General features: G+C 38.8%; 1 long non-coding RNA gene across 1 annotated transcript; it reads left to right on the top strand.

Moving 5' to 3' along the window:
* The first annotated feature begins 7,817 nt into the window (after nt 1–7,817).
* LOC120618245 (uncharacterized) lies at nt 7,818–16,404 on the top strand. The gene is made up of 2 exons (XR_005657192.1): nt 7,818–9,214; nt 9,341–16,404. It is a non-coding gene; the product is annotated as an uncharacterized LOC120618245 (long non-coding RNA).
* The last annotated feature ends 246 nt before the right edge of the window (nt 16,405–16,650 follow it).

Genomic DNA, 16,650 nt, shown 5'->3' with positions numbered 1-16,650 from the left:
GTGAGGCTGCGGGTGTCCTGGGCCTGCACCAGTGTTCATGAGTGACAAGGGAGGACCCGATTTCTCCTTTACACTCCTATGGTCCCCACCCCTTTTACTGGTCAGACTAGTCTTACCTAACACTACTGTTTTCCTGCTTTAGTGCTCAACTTACCCTCACCATCATTCAAGCTTCTTCATTGAACCGAAGGAAATCCTCCCTCAGCTTTGATACCTTCCTTCTCATCCCTCTTTTTGCATGTACTATTTTCTAAGCCATGTGTTTGCAAGACGTTTGAAAATCCGTGTTGTCTCGTACTCAAAATTATTCAAGTTTGTTTGTAGTCTTGTCTCTCCAGGAAGACTGAACTCCTGAAGGTAGGTTTGGCATCTCACACAATCACGGCTGAAAAAACTTACCTTCATTCCCTGATAACAACAATCAACTCTTCTTGTCAGGAGACCAATCTTAGTGGTGGGTTAGAGAGGACTCCCTGGAAGTTCCTTTTTATCAGGTTTCTACTGATAAAAATCAAAAGGTCTTAAAACACTTTTTCATCCAAGTGAGTCTCCTGCCCAGTCAGAGGTGCTAAGGAAGCCCTCAGGGTTATGGTTGACAAGTCACACTCTCACGAGATCCCTTGTCCTTCGGACTTTTTGGTGGTTTGTATAGCAACATTACTTAAGAGGACTTGTAAAATTCAGTGTGTGTGCATGTGTGTGTCTGTGTGTTGGGGGAGGGCTGTAATCTCGTTCTGACTTCTGAATGATAAGAATCTGAATGAGAAAAAAAGAGGGGGAGGTACTGAAAGGTCTGTTTTTCTATTGCCCATTTGATTCATGTTTTCAAAGGCCAATCTGAGGTATATCTGCTAACTCGAGTGGCTTCCAACTGAGGCCTGATGTGCTTAGGTTTTTGCTGTTATATTTGGGGCTAGAATGCATGGGACACTGTGCCCTTACCCATTTACTGGGAAACTATATCACCAAATGCTTGTTGGTCAGAAGTGCCACGATTTTGCTTTATTTCTAAGTTAATGTTTTAGAAGTACAGTATTTTTCAAACTGCAGAATGTAACCTAGAGATAGATAGTGATGAATTCAATGGATTACCTTGAGCTTTTTTTCTTTAATGTGTAGAATTAAAAATATCAGTATGCCTTATATAGCAATGCTAAGTTCTATTATGTAAAACTTTAATTTCGTATATAGATAGATATATTCTGAGTTATGATATAAAATGTATTTCTTACCATGGGTTGGGATCAAATAATTTTGAAAGCTACTGAAAGCAAACCTATCTAAGACAGAAAAATAATCACAAATAGCAGTTGTCAACTCTGAACTTTCAGGAATGCATTGTCAAAATAGATTGTTAGAAGTTTTTATGGAGTAGTTATCTTCTATAGAATTATGACCATTATCACCTGATAAAATAGAGTGGTTTTATTTCCTGGGGGCTATAACAAGTCCTGTGGACATTCCCCAAACTAGTTGAACAGTTGGTCTTCAGGACGATCCTCAAAATTCTCTTTACCCAGCATTTCAATTTCCCTGAAGTAGGCTTAACTGTTAAATTTGCTTCTCTCTACCCTCCATTTCCAGCTAATTTTGTTTTCAGGTTGGCTTTCACAGCTTTCTTTGATCTGGCCCTAGCCTATAGTTCCACCCTTAGCCCCCATTATTCCTTGTGGTAGCCAGCTTCCAAGATGACTCCCAAGGAATCCCACCTCCTGGTATTTGTGCCCATTTGTAATCCCCTTTCCTCGACTATGGTTTGGACCCAGCAATGTTCTTCTACTAATCAAAAGTGATGGTATGTCACTTCTAAAATTAGGTTACAAAAAGACTCTGGCTTCCAACTTGCTTTGTCTTGTACTCTTCCTTATTTCCTTTGGGGGAAACCAGCTTGTGAACTGTCCTGTGGAGAGGCCCACATGGCCAAGAACTGGTGTCTCTGGCCAGAGCCAGGGAAAACCTGCAGTCTACCCAGAGTCACATGAGTAAACTTGGAAGCTGACCTCGCCCCATTGAACCTAGAGATGACTGCAGCCCCAGCTAATACCTTAGTGAGAGGACCCAGCTAAGTCCAGTCTGGATTCCTGACCCACAGAATTAAGATATGATAAATATTTATTGTTTAAGCCACTGAATTTTGCCATAGTTTATTACTCAGCCATAGATAACTTAATACATTCTCCTTCATATACCTTTATGCTTTTGCCAAAATGTATTGCTCAGTGTTCTTAATACAAACCATTTTCCATTCAAACTAGTCCCACTGCTTGGAGTGTTCTTACATCCTCCTCCCTGCCATTACTGTAAATCCAAACTCTGTCTTTCTTTTGAGGCTCAACTTAAACACTTCACCTGTCATTAATTTTTTTTTGTCTGATTCATTTGGAACTGATTCTATTTGAACTCTACGCTTTATAAGTATCTTTTTGTGTCACTTTTTGTGTTGTCTGTGTACTAGATTTTGTGTTAGGGTTTTTAGAAGGTAAATTCTGTCTGTCTACATCTAGCCTAGTCACCTGTAAAAGGAAGGTACTTTTTCAGTATATGGATAAATTAAATACATTTTTTCTTTATAGTACCTATTACCATCTGACTTATATTTATTTATTTACTTCTTTATTGTTGGTCTTTCTCACTAGAATGCAAGCTCCATGAGAGCAGGAGTTTAATCTGCTTTAGTCACTGTTAGCTCCAGCACCTAGAACAGTGCCTGACAATATATTTTTGTTGAATGAATAAATGTAGGAGTGAATAGTTTTGAGTTTTTCTAGGAGCAGGAGAAAATATATTATCTAATACAGGTCCCCCACCCTCACCCTCATCCAAAAGTAAAGCATACCTAAGAAACCTTTTGTAAGCCATTATGGCATAAAGCAAAGAAGCAATTACCATAAATTTATATGCTGATGCTGAGTGTAGTTCCCAGGGAAGGAGCTTGGCAGTACCACTCTTGCTGCTCAGGGTGTGTAATGCCTCTGTAACCGCTTGCTGCAAAACAAATGTCAAAATCTATTTTTACTTTTCACCTTTTCTCATAAAAGTAAAATCCTCTTACGATTTCTTTTGGTTAGTGAAAACAGGTACTAATGTAGGTCTTTCTAAAAGTGAAATGGAGTAAGGCGAACTTTTGAAAAGTGGAAATACCTGTATGTCTAAAGGACATCTATTTCATCCCTTATTGGCCAAAGCAGAACTCTTGATTTCCCTAGCAAAACTGTTCTTCTCTTAATTTTTACAGTTTAAAAGACTAACATCGCCATTCACGAAAGAGTTCAGTCCCCAGACCAGGGAGTCATCTTCAGTCCTCCTTTTCCTCACAGATCTAATCTATCAGCAAGTATTGAGGGTTCTGCTTTTAAATATATATCCAGGATCCTGCCATTTCTCACCATCTTCATTGCTCTGGTTCTAGTCTAAACGACTGTCACCTCTCTCCTGGATCACTGCAAAAGACACAGTCTAATTCATCTCTGGGCTTCCATCCTTGATGCTCATAGTCTGTTATCCACCCAGCAGTCCAAAAGATCTTCTCAGAACATAAATCAAATCCCTTGCTTAAAGGGATAAATTATTTCCCTTACTTAAAGCCCTCCAGTGCCTTCTAATTGCAATCAGAATAAAATCCATATTCCTCACTTGCCATGGCCTTCCCATGGCCTTGCCTACTTTTTCAACCTTATCTTCTATCATTCTTGTCCTTTTCACCATGAACTATCCACATTGATCTCTCTGTGCCTAAAACAGTCTAAGTTATTCCCTGTACAGGGTTCTGCACTTGCTGTTTCTTCCACCTAGAAATCTCCTTGCCTATATTTTTGTGTGTCTGCCTTCTCATTACTTAGATTTCAGCTTATATGTCACCTCCTTGAGAGAAAAAAAATCTTCCTTGACCATCCTGGCAAAAGTTACCCCTTTCATGCTATCTCCATTTCCCTACTGTCCTATTATATTTTTTTTTTATGAGTTGAAAGCATATTATTTAATCCTCTATTTCTTTGCTTATGATCTCCTTCCCTTTCCTGTATCTTCCCTCCTAAACCCCTTTCTGGCAAGTTAACTCTGTGAGGAAAAGTCTTTTGTTTTGCTCATCATTGAGTCTTCAGTGCCTAGAACAGTGCCTGATATACAGAAGTTCAATAAGTGTTAGTTGAAAGAGTACATTTAACTTTATCTTTCAGCACCTAAAACATAATAAACTGAATGAAAATCTGTTACCATGGCTTGATGGTGGAAAGGACAGGTTTTTCTTGAGCCACAAGTATGAGAATTAATTCCAAGACTTGCTTTCTAATGGCTTATTACCTAATATGAGCTTTTGCTGTGAACACAGCCTGACATTATCATCCAATGTTATTCAAAATACAAGTATGGACACTGACATTATGGAGAAATAGTGCAATTCTACCACCCCACTCCAACATCCCTCTTCAAACCACACCCTTCCCTTTATTCCAATGACTTTCATATTGTCTTAGTATTAATCTCTCCCAAGTTCTTCAACAAATTCCTTTCTCTACTCTTTTTTATTCTTCTTATCAGTTTGCATATTTTATTCTTGGGATTATGTTTAGTAGGTGCTCAACAAATGAAGCGTTGTATTTTATCTTAAAAAGGCATTTCACAAGCCCAAAGCAATAGCATTAACTCTGTGAGCACCCTCGTAACTGGCATATTTTTCTAGTGTTGAAAGATACTCTATTAGGTAGCAATTGCTGTGTAACAAATTATTCCAAAACTTAGTGGCTGAAACTCTCAAAGCTACAGATGAGACATTCGAGGGTTGTTCAGTTGTGTTTTGGCTTAAAGTTTCTTATTGAGGTTGCAGTCTGCTGACAGATATGTCTACAGTTATCTAATGGCCTGACTGGGGCTGAAAGATCTATTTCCAAGGAAACTCTCTTACATGCTAGCAAGTTGGAACTGCCCTGTTTTGGTTCCTCTCCAAGAAAGCTTCTCCACAAGCCTGATTTAGTGCCTTACAACATGGCAGTTGGCTTATCCCAGAACAAGTGATCCAAGAGAGATCAAGGCAGAAGCTGTAATGCCTTTATAAACTAGCCTTGGAAGTCACATTTTATATTTCTGCCATTTTCTATAAGTCACAAAGGCAAGCCCTGATATAACATAGGAAGGGACTCTACAAAGACATCAACACCAAGAGGTGAGGATTTTGGGGGCTTTCCTAGAGGCTTGTTACCACGGAGAGGTTGTCAGTAGCAGAAAAATTTTTACTGCAAGAAACACAATTTGCAATTAAAAATGGCTTAAATAATAAGGACACTTTCTATTTCATCTAATAGGAAGTCTACATATAGGATAGTCCCAGGGTTAATTCTTGGCTTTGATAATCTCCTCAAAGACTAAAAGCTCACCATCTTTTCACTCTGACATCTTCGGCATGCGGAGATGTCTCTTTGTCAAGGTCACATGTTGGATACAGTGGTTTCGGGGGTCATATGCAGACAGACCCATATCTGCTAAAAAAGAATGATGGAATGTAAATTTCGTGAGTTAATTTTATTATTAGAGATAGCATTTCCTGGAAGTACTACTGTAGATGACTCAGATCCTATTGGCCAGAATTAAGTAACATTGTCATGCACAAAAAGCACATTTTATTGTGAATCCAGATGTTAGCAAGCATTAAGGTTTTGTAAGTGTCACCTCATTTCTTAGCCAGAAATGGAAAATTATGGTACCCACAGAAATTGAACCTTAAAAAACAATTAAAAAATATTTAGTTTTACATTTTAGTATAAACATGTTCAGTTCTGTCAGGACTGCAGAATTTACCAGACTATAACTATTCTGTTTCTCTCACCTCCTTCCCAAATTAAGGGGAAAGGAATGGTTTGACTAATGACCTTTTGGGGCATTTACCCATTGGCCTTTTCATGTGACCCTGTAGTCCATATTTCTTGGTGCGGTACATGCTAATGAATGTGAACAAAACTGTCATAAAGATGAAGAATTTATTGACCATGGTTCTTTCACTGGATAAACTGACACCTGCTAATCAGCAATAGGTGGCTTGGAAGGTGAAATGTGAAAGCAAAATCACAGATTTAAGTTCTCACATATGTGCTTACAGGCTACTAAGAATGCACCAAGGTTATATTAAGGATCAAAAATTATGCTAGAAAATAAGATGTGTAAACTAAGTAAAAATTTTTATGTTTTATTGAATAGTATACTATGCTCCATTCTTCTGAAAAATTAAAATGTTCAAACTTACAATTTTCCAAAATAGAGTGACTTTTAAAACCTTTATTTTTATGCTTGTTAGTGGTCTGTCTTCTTGTCCAAAAAAATGACAGCAACTGAATATATTCTACTCAAAACACTCTTAGGCCACAATGGACTTACATGCCTGGCTTTCAGTTTCTGGATCTTTCTTTGCCCAGGGCTAAGATACTGAAATAGGAATTTATTAAAACTAACATACCTGTAATTCTGGTTCTTGGATGGAAAGCATTTTAATATCTGGGCTTGGTTCTGGGATCTTTACTCAGGTAAAACTCCTGGGGTTTTGGCTGCAATCTTTGGCACCTTGTGTCTGATTAAGACACCTGTATCGTTTCAAGTCACCTCATTTTGGGACACCTGGAGCTAATGCCATCTTTCAACCCCCCTCCCCAGTGACATCCACCAAGGACAGTCCAGAACCAACCAACCTGAAACTGTTAAAGGTTTTTCTTGAGGTGCACCACGTGCGTAACATACCCCTTTTTTTGTGAAATAATGTCAGAGTGGAGCCATTTGTCACCTCTGGTGGATGAGGTCAACAAAAGTTGCTGTCTCAGGAATAAATCTTATTCGTGGTTGGAAAAGCTAAGAGAGGAATGTTACGGGACAGAGAAAATAACTTATTTTCAAGGTGGTTAAGTGGGGGTAAGAAAAGACAATTGGGCCCTGTACATGCTTTGTTTAAACCACGACGCAGTGCGTTAAATGAGTAGAAGACACGACGTCTATCGGAACCGTCTTCCTCCTTAGTCTTACACTCCACAGGGAGGTACGCGAGGTCCGCGTCAAGCAGATCTGTGGTGGCGCGGCTGAGGCGCCCCAAAGGCGACGGCGGAAGCGTCAGGACGCCGCGCCTCGCCTCTCAGGACGCCAGCCGGCTCCGCGCAAGGTCAGAGGCAAGAGCGCGCCGCGGCTCGGAGCTCTAAGGAGGAGCGCGAAGAACGCGAGAGCTGCCGGCCCGTGGAGGGGCGGTGCCTGCCAGGGCTCCTGCGGCAGGCGGTCCTGCGCAGCCCAGCTCTCTGGGTAGAAAGGAAACTCTGCAGTTGGTGTGAGGGGGCGGAGGCCCGGGGGACGCAGGCTTTGGAGTTCGAAGCGGGGACGGGGCGGGGCCTTCGGCGCGGAGCCTCAGTCGGTCTCCGGAAATTTCCACTAGGGCTCTGAGCGCCCCGGCCGCCGAGGCGCAGTCCGGCCCTGCGCTCCTAGGGCCCACGAGATGGTGATTCACCAGGCGCCGCCTCGGGAGCAAGGGGAGGGGAAGAGAAGGCGGGGGTTGGGGGAGGGGGAGAGGAGAGAAGTGGTCGGCAGCAGGAAGGCAAGCAGGAGAGAACAGGAGTGGGGAGACGAGAGGCGCGGAGACGGGGGCATGTGCTTGGGCCCCGCAGCTCGGGAGCCGGGGCCTTGCCTACAGCGGTGTTACCTAGCCTCGGCCGGCTGGGACGCTGCCGAGTACGCACGCGCCTGCCGTGCTCGCCCGCAACGTGGTAAACCTCCTCCTGAAACGTCTTATTATTCCGGGGTTGAAGAAAGAAAGCCGGGGGGGGGGGGGGGGGGACTTGGAGGTCGCAGTTTCGAAAGCGCCCAGCTCACGCATGCCTTGCATGGGAGAGTGCAGTCTGGAGAAACTGTCACGCCCTGTTGGCATCTGGCCGTGCTAGTGTACGTGGCTCCTTACGTGGAGAATTGTGACTGGAAAGCGTGAACCGGAGGGATGGACGAAAGGGTGAGGCCTTGGCCCATCATCTGTGCCCTTGGGGGCCCAAAGACACTAGTATCTGTCAGATTAAATGCCCAGACCCACGAGGAAATCGTTGAGGCTTTGGCGGACGTGTGAGATTTGTGCAACTGGTTCCAGATGGCTTCCCGTTAAGACTTGAAAATCGGCATGCCAAATATTTCCTATTCTTTGTTGAGTAGATTACACAGACATCCCGCCCATATCTGCTCTTGTAAGGAAACGTTCCTTGCAGTAGTCCGACTGTTTCATCCCTTGTGTCCTTTTAGGGTCTTTCTAGTAATTGTGACCTAAAATTCATTCCATCAAAGTCTTGGAAGCTAATTAAAAAATACTAGCCTGAATTAGAAAGTTAAGCTCTTTGTTTACCAACCGCGTTGCCTGGAAAGACAGTTGTGGGTTTTCTCTTCAGGTTTCCTCACAGCCTCTTCTGGGGTCTTTTTCTCTCAATCCCACCTTGAAGCAAAAGTGCCGACTAGAAAATGCTGCTGAACCTGCCAGATGTCTCTTATTTTCTCCATTAGTTTTATCTTTCAGTGAGAACTATTTGTATTATTTTCTCATGCGGTTCTGCAATTAAAATTATTGTAATTAATTAGAATAGCTAATGTGCTTGGTCCAGGCACTATTTTAAGTTGTTTATAAATCTGTGAATATTTAAATCATCAACTGTGTGAGGTAGGTGCTGTTATTGTCTCATTTTTTACCTTACCTGGCTCCTTACAGATAAGGAGATTGAAGCATGGACAAGTTAGATAACTTGCCCAAGGCCATCCAGCTTGTAAATGGAGGTAGTGGAATTTGAACCTTGACTGCCTGAGGTAAATCCCATGCTGTGGTCACTGTGCTATAGAAATTTCCTATTAAATGTTACTGTAGTGAAATAACATTTGTGAGATTTTCCCCCCACTTTTTTTAGTTAGCCCTCCTGAAATTTATTTTGGAGAGAGGTCTAAATTTAGTTTGGATAGAAATCCACACATAATTTAAAAAAGAAATTCTTGTGATGAAATCATGCATTCCAAGGCAGTATTACATTTTTTTTTTCACATGTGTGATTATTGAAATATTTGCCCTAGGAACGTGAATTTTTTCAGGAGAAATGTTTTTTTCATGTATCTTCAGCCCCTAGTGTACGGTGAGCCCTCCAGGAAAATGACAATGAAGCTCTTCAGTTGTCAGTGTTCAGTAAATATACATTGATTGTAATGTACCCAAGAAGTGAACACCCTTGAAAAGGTCAGTGACATAATGTCAGATGAAAAGATAGTTTTAAAAAGGAACAAATATTGAATTTAATAGGAATATAATATGTTTTTTTTTTCTCTTCTTTCCTTTTTTTCTTGAAATCCCCAACTCTCCAAGACTGGGTTAGAAGCCTCTTCTGTGTGTTCCTGTGGCACCCAGCGTCTACTCCTGTGATGAGACTTGCCACACTATATTCTCATTGCTTGTTCACTTGGCTCTATCTCCCAGGAGATTATTAAGTTTCCTGAAGGACAAGCATTTTGTTCTGCTCAACAGTGTGTTCCCAGAGCTCACCACACTTGTCCTAAAACAGGAGCTCAGCAATACTGTATAGTTAAAAGGATGAGTTGCAGCCTTATCTTGTTATGATATACTTAACTGGGATTTAACAAACTGGGTACATTGGTCTCAGTTTTTTGATGTTTGTTAAATTAAAAACAACCTCTGAAAAATTTTGTGCTTGTTAGCTAACTTTATTTCAGCACCCAATTCATGGTCAGAGGCTTAGTGGCCACAGCCTTAATCCTGGCCTCACAATTTGAGATTAGATTAGAATGATAGAATCATAGGATTTTCTATTGCTGAAGGAGACCTCATAACTGGTCTGTCCAATACATAGCTACTAGTCACCAAGGTTAAATTTAAAATAATAATAAAATAAAAAATTAAGTTCCTCAATAGCATTAGTTACATTTCAAGTGCTCAGTAGCCACATGGACAACACTGATATAGACATTTCCATAATTGCAGAAAATTCTGCTGGACAAAATTGATAAGCTATCCAAAAAATAGGTAAGGGAGCATAGTTTTATTAGCTTAAATATATCACTATTACTAAAAAATATTTCAGATTGCTTAGCAATTCTTTTACATACAAAGAATATCACATTCATATTTCAGATGTTTGTTATTTAATATGGGGTAAAGTTTTTTCTTTAAAAGTTGTGTTTAATGTGCATTTAAACATTTTTCCATTTAAAAATAATCAACTTGAGTCACTGCACAAATTTGACATTCATTAGATTCGGCTGTGCATTTTAAGCTCGCATGATTGAGAAACTAAAATACTCAGTAATGTTAGTAAAGGACAAATGCCAGATAGTTTTGGACTGACCACATATATATTTAATGACATCACACATGCAATACAGACAATTCTTAATTTACAAATGCTCTATTCAGAAGCAGCCAAAATATAAAACATACTGTTGTACCTTCTTTAAATTTCTCCGAACAGTATCACCAAGGTAGCCATTGTACAAACAAATTAGTAAATCAAAAACATTAATAAAAATAAATCTTGGAATTCTTAGAGAATGTATAGCTTGAGTTGTGAGGCAAAAAAGACACTGCGAAAAACCCTGGGGAATTAGTAGAGGTTATTTCCATAGTGGAGCACATTTGCTTAAGTGGTAACCCCCTGACAAAAATAGTCTAGTTCTACCTTTCCCCACCAAGCCCCACCCCTCCTTGCTGAGTATCTTTTCTATTCCCCCAGTGTTTAAAAATTCTTGAATTTCATTTTTACTCCAGTTTCAGTTCTATCAATTCAAAGTTTTGTATCCTTGGGCAAGTTTGTTAGCTTCTCTGAGCTTCAGTTTTCTAAACTCTAAAATAGGAATAAGATGTTAATTGTCAGAATCAAAGAGAAATTTATTTGAAAATATAGATTACAAAACTAATAGAAAAACAGGGTTATGATTATGTATATTAATAAAATTCAAAAGATCCCCCCTCCCCGAGATTAGATGGCCGTCAGTCTTGTACATGTGATGGGAGTCTGGTTCATCAGAATATTTAAGCCAGTTGATGGTTTGAAGATTCTTGGTGGGGTGGGGGATAGGTGTTCTGGGAGATGGAAGAGAGATTTAAAAAAGGAGATGAAAGGCTGTGAAAGAAAATAGTTGAAAATTTGGGAGGAGGTTGGGTAAATACCACCTTTTCCTTTAAGGGATGAATGTAATTGCTTGCATTTTCTCTTAGTTTCCTTCTTTTTCATTGATTATTCCTAAGGCTAAAGTTTCTGCTTTACATTCTGAGTCATCTGACATAGCATGTTTTTAAAAACTTAGTGTTGCTTACTTTGATTTTCCAGTATTTTGCTGATGGAGCTTCTGTGAAGGGCAAATTCAAAGAACAGTTGGCTGCCACAGCACAGGGGCAGCTATACCTTTAGCCTTGGGAGAAGCAGTGCCAGTCATAGACACTTGCTGGCCTAAGGCAGAGGCAGCAGTAGTTAAAACAGACCAAATCCAACCAAACCAAGCAAACACAAACAAAAATGATGGAGGTCAGGGAATGTTGGATGAGAGGGAGGGGAAGAGGGGGAGAGAGAGAAGGAAAATGGGAGTAGAAATGGGTGAAGAGGAAGGGAAGGACACCAGAGGAAGATGGATAACATCATAGTTCTAAGTACAGTACATGTATTGAACTCACTTAATTCTCATGACAGCCCTATGAAGTAACACTATTATTATTATCACCATTTGATAAATGAGGCAACTGAGGCATAGAGATGTTGAGCACCTCTTCCCAATGTCACACAGCTTCTAAGTGGTAGGAGTGGGACTTGAACTCAGCCATTCTGGCTCTGGAGTTTGTGATCTTGACCACTGCACTAGCAGTTTGCAAACTTTTTAGTCTTAGGACCACCCTCATCCCCTTGTACTTTTTAAAAATTTTTTATTTTTCCCTTGCACTTTTAAACATTAGAGACCACAAAGTGTTTTGTTCAAGTGGGTTATTGGTATTTACCATATTAAAAATTAAAATTCATTAAAAAATACCCGTAATATAGTAAAATAACATTTTAAAGTGAAAATAGCTGTATTTCTCAAAATAGAAATATAGGGGGAAGAATGGCATCATTTTATAGTTTTGCAAATTTCTATACTATATCTCTTTTGGTATGATATAGGTTAATAAGAGGGAAGGAAATGAAAGACTGAAGGTATAAATGATGGGAACTCAAGGCCTAGCTCTCAATGCCCCAATGTGGCTTGAATCAGGAAGAAATGATAATTAAAGAATTGTCTCTGAATGGTATAAAGCAGCATCTGGATTTTCATGCCTACTTTAATCCTCAGTAGGTTTGGATTCTTCCTATCTATGTACACAGTTATATACATATATATTTACACACAAATATATATACTTCTGTATACATATCTATGTATATAGATATATACACACACATATATACACTTGAGAGTCAGTAAAAAACTTTGAGTCTAGGATAGATTCCAAATTAAAAGGGATTTTTGAGAGTCTATGACTAATCTTATTTTATGGAGGGAAGTACCTGAGGCCGGGTGGGAAAACGACATTGCTAGTTGAACTGATGGTTAATGCCAAGACTGCTGGTAGAACCCAGGTTTCATGTCTTATTCCACTTCAGAGTGTCCTATCGTAGGAATTAATAAATCTAATTATTCAGCTATTAGATAAATCTATTTCTACCAGAAAACATGTGAATTGACACTCATAAAGTCTATGGTAAATCCACATGCTTCATCAATGCCATTGTGAAAAATTGCCCTTCTCCCCACATTGCCTCTCCCAAAATGTCTTGGTCTCTTTGATATTTTGTTAGGACTCGTTACAACTTCTTGCTTATTGCCTTTTGTTTCACAAGTAGTGCTGAAGAGAATATGGAATTGATATTGGAAAGAGGGTAAGAATATGAGAACCAGCAGTACTGAGACATCTGAGAACAGTGATTGACCAGTCCCTGCTATCTGCAGGATTTGCTTTTCTTAAGGATGAACATATTTTGGTCCATAGATTTCCAAGACAAGCACATTCTTGCCAACATGATCCCTGGACAAGCTGTTCTGGAATTTGAACTTGCTACTGAAAAGGGGTTAAGTCCAGGACACACACACTCATTTCAGTGGGGGGTGAGCCATAGTTGGCTATGTTAGCACCTCATTATACAACAGTTCCAGGATAAAGTGATTCCAGATGTTCTCTCAGCAAGTACCTAGTACTTATGTGTTTAACCCATTAGGCTAAAATCTACTTTCTGAATTTTGTAGAAGCCAGTAGTTAGTTAACTAACTAGTCATTCCTAGTTACTTTATAAAGTTGCTTCTAAATCGGCTATACTTTGCACTATGCTTCATGTTAGCTGATTTTAACCATATAAAACATATATATTTACACATACATGTATTCACACATACATATATCTTTAACAATGATTAGAATTTCATTTTTGGCACTGGTTTACTGATCATTAAGTTCCCTTGTCTTGCAAATTTTATTTAAAGTTGAGAGGCTATTTATCTGAGGAGTATTCTAGTTTCCTTCTGGTTAGTGGCTTACTATGTGCATAATCAAGCTGCTTGTGATAATGAAGAGTAAATGTCATAAGGAAGTCCTGGTTAAAGGCCCCCCCTCCTCCTACCCTTTAAAACACTATTTGAAAATTTTCACTTCATAAGCTTTGTAACCTGAATTTACAAAGAAGAGTTGAAGAGAAAAGGTACTGAATACCTTTTCTGACAAGTCAGATTATTATTAAGAGTATGGGATTTTTGCATCACTTGGCCCTGGAAGGTAGGGAGCTAAGGTGAACATTTCATTTTGCTATAAAATATTTCAGATTTGTGTACAGAAATTATATTTTCTGTTGAATACAAAAGAAAGCTGGTCTTTGCTTACTTTAGTTGAGAACATTGCATCCTAATATGCTCCTCTGATATGATATTAACAAGTATTTTAAAAAATTTAGGTGTCATGCCTGCCCTCAAGGACCACAACATTTATTTGCCAGACTTTAACCTAGGGCATTATTCACTGGGTGGGATAATTAAGAAACACATTCTTCAGAGGTACCTGTTTTGCAACTAGAGTGGAAACTACAACAAGGCAATCTAGATATGAACATGGATTCTGGATTCAGATTGCCTAGTTTGATTCCTGGTTCTGCTTTTTACTAGCTGGGTGCTTCAGTTTTCATAAATGTAAAGATGAATAATAACTGGCGAGGATTTAATGAGTCTGTACTTGTAAAGAAAGCACTTAGAATCATGCCTTGCATATATTAAGCACTATGCCAAGTGTTAGCTTAAACAAATAAAGACTCTCGAATTTTGTCTTTGCCATGTCAAGTGGCACCTTAAGCAATATATCACTAGTTAAAGTTAGAAGAAAAATCCTTGAGATTAATAATCTCTTGTGAAACATCTTTTAGGTGCTTCCATCTAACTGAGGCTAAAGTTAGAAGATAAGAAGGTGAGGAAAGTTTAGATAGCAGAGTGTGAATGCCATTGCTTAAAGCCTCAGACGGGCCTTGCTAGATATCAATTTGTTTATGTTATTTGTAATTGGAGATAAAGATCCTTGGTGTTACCCATCAGCTGAAGATAGACTATAGTCCGTGTGTGGATTGTCAAACATTCGTAGTTTAATAATGTGAAGGGCTTACTTTGGAGTAAATGGAAAAGTTGTGATGTTCCTTACGTCATTTAAGGAGTCAGTACTGAGTCAGCCAGATAGGGGCCACCAGTCTGTATGCTAATTTTGTGACAATTAGCCTTGTGCTATTGTAGCATTTCAGACTCATGGGGCCTTTCGCTTGGACACTTCTCTTTCTCTTGGCTGACGGTCACATCCCAGGGTGCAGAGCTTGACAAATGGAGTACAGGCTGGATTTCAGCCCCAACCGTCTCCTCCACCCAGAATTTGGTGCACTACACATTCTATATATAGAATGTGGTAGCCCTGAAGACAGGTTTTTGAATATTATTTCTGTGCTTTAGCTCAGGAGATATATTGTTTATTCTGTTCAATCTTAGTCTATTTGAATAATTGGAATTGGGAAAAAGATGGTTCAATGGTTTTTGTCATTGAATACAAAGGTCAATTGCTAATTACTACCTAAAATTATCTGCAAGCATCTGGCATATAATCCAAGACCATTTTCTATGAGAAGTTTTATTAAGGTACTTAATTTAGGGTTAATATCCTGCTGAACCTTATATGAGTTTAAAAACAAGGAGAAAGGCACTAGAATATTAGTTACTTTTAGCCATAAATCACTTTTCTGCAATGCCATTGGTCCTCTTTGTCTACATGCACTTAACAATTTAAGATGATGCATTTTACTTCCAATGGTTTACAAGCTCTAACTGAAAGACTGAGTGTTCAGAAGAGGCCCTGGCTAAAACACTGTTAGTCTATTGACATAGAATCATGATAGGAATGGCCACTTGTTTTTCATTTACTATTTCTTTTCAGTATTATCCACAGTTAAATTCCTTATTGGACATGCGATAGATTAAAATCACATTAAAGTTTGGACTTCAACCAAACATAGCAGAAAGTCTTGATTCCTTGACATTACTTCCCTAGATTCTTCTATTACAGTCAGTGGTCTTGAACTTTGGAAGATGTGGATCAGGTAATATCTCTACTGTCTTCCGCAAAGAAAGTGCCACCTGTAGAAAGGAACTTCAGAGTTTTATTGTTTCAAATCTATTTATTCTCATTCTCAGAGAAACTTGAAATAACTTCTATGTTCTATTCTTATCTTTTTTCATTTAGAAAACTTTCATTTCCATTTCATCTCCTGCCTTCAGTCTTTTCCATTCCTACTCATTTCAAAATGGAAAAGACTCAAGGCAGGAGATGGAATATAAATGAAAAGCTTTGCTTTTTAGCTCACTCATGATATAAGCACAGCTCTAAAAAACAGTTGTTTTGATTACCAAACTTCTATATAATAATAAGCAACATGCCCTCAACACATTACAGTTTCTAAAGTACTTTTCAAATGCCTTATTACATTTATTCAACCTGAGCTTTTGAGATGGCTGTTATGATTTTCTCCATTTTTATAAACTAGAAAACCAAAGCTCAGAGATCCAAATATTGTGCTACCCAAAGGATATAGAAAGAGAAAGAGGCTTTTTACCTTTTATTGATTATAAAAAGAGATTTATCTCCATGTTTTCCGTGAGATTAGCTAATACTACAATTTAACATCTTTTGCTTGCTTAATTATATGTAGCATAGCTTGCATGGTGGGAAATATCTACATTAGTAGCTAGCCTGTGAAATTTGTCTCAATGTGTTTAGAGAACCTTTTAGAATGATTTAAATTCTTAGAGTTTTCAACTCAGACTAGATAAAAGGACAATAAACAACTCTTAGGCAAAAAAAAAAAAAAAAAAAAATTATAATAGCATATCTGCAGCATTTTAAAGTAATCAGTCAGATAACCTTGAATATCTGTTTTGCTTATCGTATGCCCCAGCTAATTTGACATTTTCACATTTCTAACTTTTTTTCGGGGTCTGTTGATACTCAAGTTAATTTTGAGCTGCTTTTTAAGAGTATTATCCAGTGCCTAGCATATAAGAGGCATTTAATACATTTCAAAGAAATGATTGACTTATTCACCATATGGACAGACGGCAATT

This window comes from Pteropus medius, unplaced genomic scaffold (genome assembly GCF_902729225.1).
Source record: "Pteropus medius unplaced genomic scaffold, Ma_sr-lr_union100, whole genome shotgun sequence".
Lineage (NCBI taxonomy): Eukaryota > Metazoa > Chordata > Mammalia > Chiroptera > Pteropodidae > Pteropus > Pteropus medius.
This window is presented reverse-complemented; position numbering and strand designations above follow the sequence as displayed.